A 6,787-nucleotide genomic window follows, 5' to 3' on the forward strand; every position below is an offset into this window, starting at 1 on the left:
ATGCTTTATCTTGGCCAGGTCGCAGTTGTAAATGAGAACTTGTTCTCAACTACCCTACCTGGTTAAATAAAGGTGAAATAAATAAAAAAAAAAAAAATACATGTATATCAAAAAAACAAATGGGGGGGGGACTCATGTGAGATTCATACCCTTTGCAAAAATCTGCGACAATTACATTGACCCGTCACTTTACACAGAGAGCAATTTGACCAGTCTGTCAAACACAAGGGAGAGTTGCTTTGATGATCAGAACATGTTGTTGGACTGAGGTACTGTATGTTAAGGATGCTTACGTGAACAATTGTTGGAACACATCCATCTACGTTAACGATTTAATTGGTTGTTTCAGGATATAATCCCTGCCATCTGGTGAGGTGCGCATAGCGCTAATGTGTGCCATTATCTAATGGGACCAGCTACAATTTAGCGCTCTGTCACCTGTCACGTTAATTGGTTGATACGCATTTTGAGCCAGAGAAATTGTTTACATTTAAATGGTTGCTTATGTTTGGAAGTATGGCCCCCTTGTCATATGTTTATATGTGTGTGAGTGAGAGAGGGAGAGAGAGAGTTTGCGCGTGTGTGTGTGGACGTGTTTAGCTATATTTGTGGGGAACAGAAGTCCCAACGAGAATAGTAAACAAACAAAAATGTGACCAACTACGGACATTTTGTTAGTCCCCACAAGGTCAAATGCTATTTCTAGGGGGGTTAAGGTTAGAATTAGTGTTAGGAGCTAGGGTTAGTTTTAGGGTTAGGTTTAGCTTTTCGGCTTAAGGTTAGGGTAAGGGTACGAGTTAGGGAAAATAGGATTTTGAGTGGGACTGAATTGTGTGTCCCCACAAGGTTAGTTATACAAGACTGTGTGTGTGTGTGTTAATGGAGGAAATGTAGACTATGCCAGTATAACATACAGTATTTTAGTTTTAGTCAATTCAGGGGCCCATCAAGTGCAACTTATTCTTGTTATAGATAGGGCCTAATATGTTCATTTACTAAGACAGATGCCCGCAGTGGTCAAATGTGGCTTGTGTACACATAATGGTCTTAAAGAAGGTCTCTTCCTTTTGAATTTTGTTCTCACCTTCTGTGGAGCCTGCACAAATAAATGCCTGCTGGTTTGCATGAAGAATGCACCCCTTGGTGGCTGGATTATAAGTATGGTAACAATCAATTGCAGTTCATTCTTTTGTCACTAGAGAGAGCTGCAATCCCATCGTTGTCATTAAATTGGCATAAGGGTGTCTATACAGTGCATTGGGAAATTATTCAGACCCCTTGACTTTTTCCACATTTTGTTACGGGGGGGCAACCAAATCTTGTTTAGGGTCCCCGAAAGGCAAGAGCAGGCCCTGTGTAAGTATGATGATTGAGATAGGATACCATGATATTAGGGCTAGGCCTACTTGACGATGATGTTGTGTAAACACGTTGTTCATCTGTTTGTCTTTCTCAAGCAACATGGCATGAAGACTTGACTGGGTCATTCTACGCTTGTGCTGCCTTTTTGTCACTGGTGTTACCTATATTGTAGATGACAATTCAGGCTTTCCAGAATGTCATTTGACTATTTAATTAGCATATATAATCAAAGACAGAAAGGGTTAATGATAATATTAAGAACATGTTTTGATTAGTAATAATGTACTTTAAACGGGTATGTGTAAAGTTATATTGTATGACATTGTTCTATTAACACCAGTGACAGTAACACCAGACCAGTAACACTATTAACGCTACTCCATTACCACCATGCAGTGACTAGTAAGACCAGTGACAGTAACACCAATGACAAATAAGCAGACAAGATGGCAAAGCTAAGATGGTGGCCACAGTAGCTCAAACCACACTTCTTAAATTGTAAATAAATCACTTAATCATGTGATTTGATCAATTATTTTAAACACATAGATTTTTTCATTACTATAAACTGTGTAAACCCATTGACACATATTAAGGCCTTGCATAAAATGACAAAATGAATAATCAAATTGCCAACACAGAGAGTGCAGACTCGTGCTTTTCAAAACAGCCCCGCCTCCAATGAACCTTTGACCCAGGAAGAAGTTAAGGATGTAGAATTTTTTTCAAGGTGGTGGTTTTTATAAAGGGTAACATCTTCTGTCATGTCTCGTGGGTTTCATAACCATGTCTATAACAATTCAATAATGATGTGACGGGAGATGGGAATCAGTTTAACCATTTATCTTGAAGGTGCTCAGTCTACAATACATAGAACCCATAGTAAGGTGTGTTCCTATAGGATATCACAAAGCTGTTCAAGTCCCTTGACCCAGAGGCGCTTTTAAGACATGTTTCATGGTCTACAAACCTCTCCGCCAACCCTTTGGTAGATGGATGATCCAGCGAGGACCTGATGGGTTGTACGCCATTCACCTGTTGCAACGTGACCATTTCTTGCGACACTGGCTGTGGTCCGTTGTCCCTAACGAGTTGGAGTGGCAGCTAAACACTTCTCCAAGCATCTCGATGGTCTTCACAGCAGCAGTAGGACATGATGGCAACATCTGGCCACTTGCCAGGAGCATCCACGACCATAAGAAACATTCTGTCTTCGAATGGACCTGCAAAGTCGATGTTTATGCGTTACCATGCCTCCTCCGGCCAATCCCACGGATGAAGAGGTGCAAGTTGTGGCACCTTAAGGCACGAGGAACATGTTTTGACTTTTTCTTCAATGCTTCCATCTAATCCAGGCCAGCAGAAGTGACTTTGTGCAATTTCCTTCATGCAAACCATTCCACAATGACCTGAGTGTAGCTGTTGCAACACTGGTTTCCTCAACGAAGGTGGAATGATATCTCTCCTTCCCCACAGCAGACAACCGGACTGTACTGACAGCTCAGTTTTCCTCGAAAGGTAAGGTTTCAGTTCCGGAGCATCTCCCGAGGCTCTACCTCTGATGACGATGTCCATCACTACAGATAACACTGGGTCATTTCTGGTGTTTTTCCAGACTTGTGTTGAAGTGGCTGGTGCATTTTCCACTTGTTTGAAGTAGAAGATGTCCACTTGGCATGAATCTGGCTTGACCACAGGCAACCTGGAAAGTCCATCTGCGTTGCAGTGCTGTTCTGACTTGTGGTACTTGATGTTGTAGGTGTGTGCTGACAACAACAAAGCCCACCTTTGCATTCAGCTTGCAGCAAGTGACGGAATCACAGTATGCGGTCCAAAGATGCTCGTCATATGTAAGACGGGTGAACTTTCTCCCATAGTTACAAACTCCATAAACAATGGTTGGATAGGGAGAATCTTGTTTCTCCTGGTTGGAGAGTCCTTTAGTGGCCTTTTTGGCAAACTCCAAGCGGGCCGTCATGTGCCTTTTACTGAGGAGTGGCTTTCGTCTGGCCACTCTACCATAAAGGCCTGATTTGTGGAGTGCAGCAGAGATGGTTGTCCTTCTGGAAGGATCTCCCATCTCTACAGAGGAACTCTGGAGCTCTATCAGAGTGACAATCGGGTTCTTGGTCACCTCCCTGACCACGGCCCTTCTCCCCTGATTGCTCAGTTTGGCAAGGGCGACCAGCTCTAGGAAGAGAAACTTCTTCCATTTAAGAATGATGGAGGCCAATGGGAACCTTCATGGGAACCTTCAATGCTACAGTCATTTTTTGGTACCCAGAACTGTGCCTCGACACAATCCTGTCTCGGAGCTCTACGCACCATTCCTTTGACCTCATAGCTTGGTTTTTGCTCTGACATGCACTGTCAACTGTGGGACCTTATATAGACAGGTGTGTGGCACGCCTTAGCAACTCCTGTGGCGGGCCGGGCGCATGCACGCTGACACGGTCGCCAGGTGTGCGGTGTTTCCTCCGACACATTGGTGCCGCTGGCTTCCGGGTTAAGTGGGCATTGTCTCAAGAAGCAGTGCGGCTTGGCTGGGTCATGTTTCGGAGGACGCACAGCTCTCAACTTCCATATGGGAGTTGCAGCCATGGGACAAGACTGTAACTACCAATTGGATACCACGAAAAGGGATTACATTTTTTTAAATAAAATTATAATAATAAGGCTGTAACAAAATATGGAAAAAGTCAAGGGGTCTGAATGCACTGTGCATACGCATTGATAACACCTTTATGGAATCATTCATAACCCCTTCATGAATGTTGCAGTAACATTCATCATAACTTTCAGTATCAACCATATGTAATCTTCAAAACAGAAGTCCTGTTTTCCTTACAGTATTATAAGTTATTTTATAGTAAAAATATCTGGTTGGATTGAACGGTTGCTGGTGTTACCGACTGGATTAGTTATTTGATATTCTCTGCTGAGTTTAAGCCAAGGTGTTAGCTTGTGATTTCAGGCAAGTTTACACAACATGTTCATTTGACACCAGTTGCCCTGGTGCCATCCAGATCTGCCATTCAGATTTGAAATTGTTTAAATACTTTGAGGGTTTGCTTGAGCCTGCCTGGAGTGCCAGATTGATGGATTTTATATAGCACTTTTCTACCAACTTAGGTACTCAAAGTGCTTTACATAGTAGGGGGGAAACTCACCTCATCCACCACCAATGTGTGGCAGCCACCTGGGTGATGCACGATGACCATTTTTGTGCCGGAACGCTGACCACACATCATCTGGAGAGGTGAGGAGTGACATATGCCAATTAGGAATGAGGGAGATGATTAGATGGCCATGATGGAATGAGGTGTCATGGGATTTTTTTTATGACCACAGTGAGTTAGGACACCCGATTAACATCCCATCTGAAAGATGACACCCTACGCAGGGCAATGTCCCCCTCACTGCCCTGGGATCTCCTTAGAAGAGAGGGAAGAGTGCCCCTTACTGGCCCTCCAGCACCACTTCCAGGAGAATCTGGTCTCCCATTCAGGGACCAACCAGGACCAAGCCTGCTTAGCTTCAGAGGCAATCCAGCAGAGTGTGTGTGTGTATATGAGTATTCCTGTTTGATGTGGATGAGTTTGTTTGTGTTGTGATTAGCAGTAGGGGGTGGGGGGTACAGGATGTGGGAAGTAGTACATAAAAACATAGACTTTGGTATGTTATTACATGATTGGTTGAAGTTATTAAATTATTCCCCCCCAAAAAATCACGGGTTAATGTAATAAGTACCGGTTAATGTAATAACTTATATAACTTATATCACTTACCGGCAAGTTATTACATTTACCAGTTTCATTACATAAAAAAATCTGAAAGTTATTACAAATAAAAAAGTTGTCACATTTACCGGTGTTATTACATTTATCGTTGTCACAGTGTATTTTTGTAGACTTAGTCTGACACGAGATACAGCTGCAGCTGCTCCATATGCACCAGCTGCCCCTCTAGCAAGGGAGAGGCATAGTAGTCGTGCGGCCCCCCCTTTTAACAGTCAGTATATCCAGTGTGACTTCCTGGTCTGTTGAGTCACTCACCTCAGTGTTCTCCTGCTCAACAGCATGAACACGTCTCTTTTTCTTTTGTTGGAATGTCTCTTTCTTGTTGTCCACCAATTTGTGCCCTTACACCAGCATGTAGACGTCTGATGCCCCCGCTTTGCCACAGTGGAAGTATGTGCCTTGTTTTCCCCGTCTCTGATTTTAAGTTGCATTTCTGTGCTCTCGTCCTGATTAACTCAAGTGCTGAGCATTTTTTAGCAGCTAGTTCCATTGACAAACTGACTTCGATGACCATTGCCAAGGTCAGATTACTTTCAGTCGATAGTCTCTTTTCATGTAGTTTCACTCCGTAGCCCACAGTCTGTCTCTAGTGGTGTCATTTAGAACAGGGCTCCCCAACTGGCGGCCCGTGGGCCGAATTTGGCCCGTGGGTGGTTTTATTTGGCCCCACAAATTTTCTGAGCAAGTGGATAAATAATTGTTGGACACAAAAGACTGTAAAAACACCAGGAAATCAGCTCAAATTGATTTTAATTTTGGAAATCTGTTCCCAAGTATTCTCACGCATAATAGAGAGACACGTGATTGTATAGAAATGTAAGCAAGGTTTATTAAGTTTTAGTCAAATCTGTTTGGGATTCTTGCGGTCAAATTGCAGCCTACAAATGATTTGTAATTATGTTCTGGCCCCTTAGACCATCCGCTCGAGAAAATCGGCCTGATTTTAGTTTCTTTAATGCAGCAGCAAACATTATAACTGATTCTCCCTTTTACTGATTTGTTCTGTGGAACCTTTCAGCAATAAATAGTGGTTTTGGTGAAAAATGTCCTTTAAGTATTGCCACAATATCCCCATATGTCTTATTACCTGGCCTGTCTGGCTTTAGTAGGCTGCGTAGTAAATTAAATGTCTTTGGTCCCATTACACAAAAACTGTAGGCACAATTTAGTCTTCATTAATGTGATGTCCAAGAACAGCTGCACTACCTGAGCCACTTGTGTGGGTTGTAGACTCCGTTTCATGCTACCACTAGAGTGAAAGCACCGCCAGCATTCAAAGGTGACCAAAACATCAGCCAGGAAGCATAGGAACTGAGAAGTGGTCTGTGGTGCCCACCTGCAGAACCACTCCTTTATTGGGGGTGTCTTGCTAATTGCCTATAATTTCCACCTGTTGTCTATTCCATTTGCACAACAGCATGTACAATTTATTGTCAATCAGTGTTGCTTCCTAAGTGGACAGTTTGATTTCACAGAAGTGTGATTGACTTGGAGTTACATTGTGTTGTTTAAGTGTTCCCTTTATTTTTTTGAGCAGTGTATTTTAATATATCAATAAACCACAACTCATGACCCGAGGGTCAAGCCAATTGTATTGTACTGACCGTATTTTACAATTGGCCCAG

Source organism: Oncorhynchus tshawytscha, linkage group LG22 (assembly GCF_018296145.1).
Source record: "Oncorhynchus tshawytscha isolate Ot180627B linkage group LG22, Otsh_v2.0, whole genome shotgun sequence".
NCBI classification, from domain to species: Eukaryota; Metazoa; Chordata; class Actinopteri; order Salmoniformes; family Salmonidae; genus Oncorhynchus; species Oncorhynchus tshawytscha.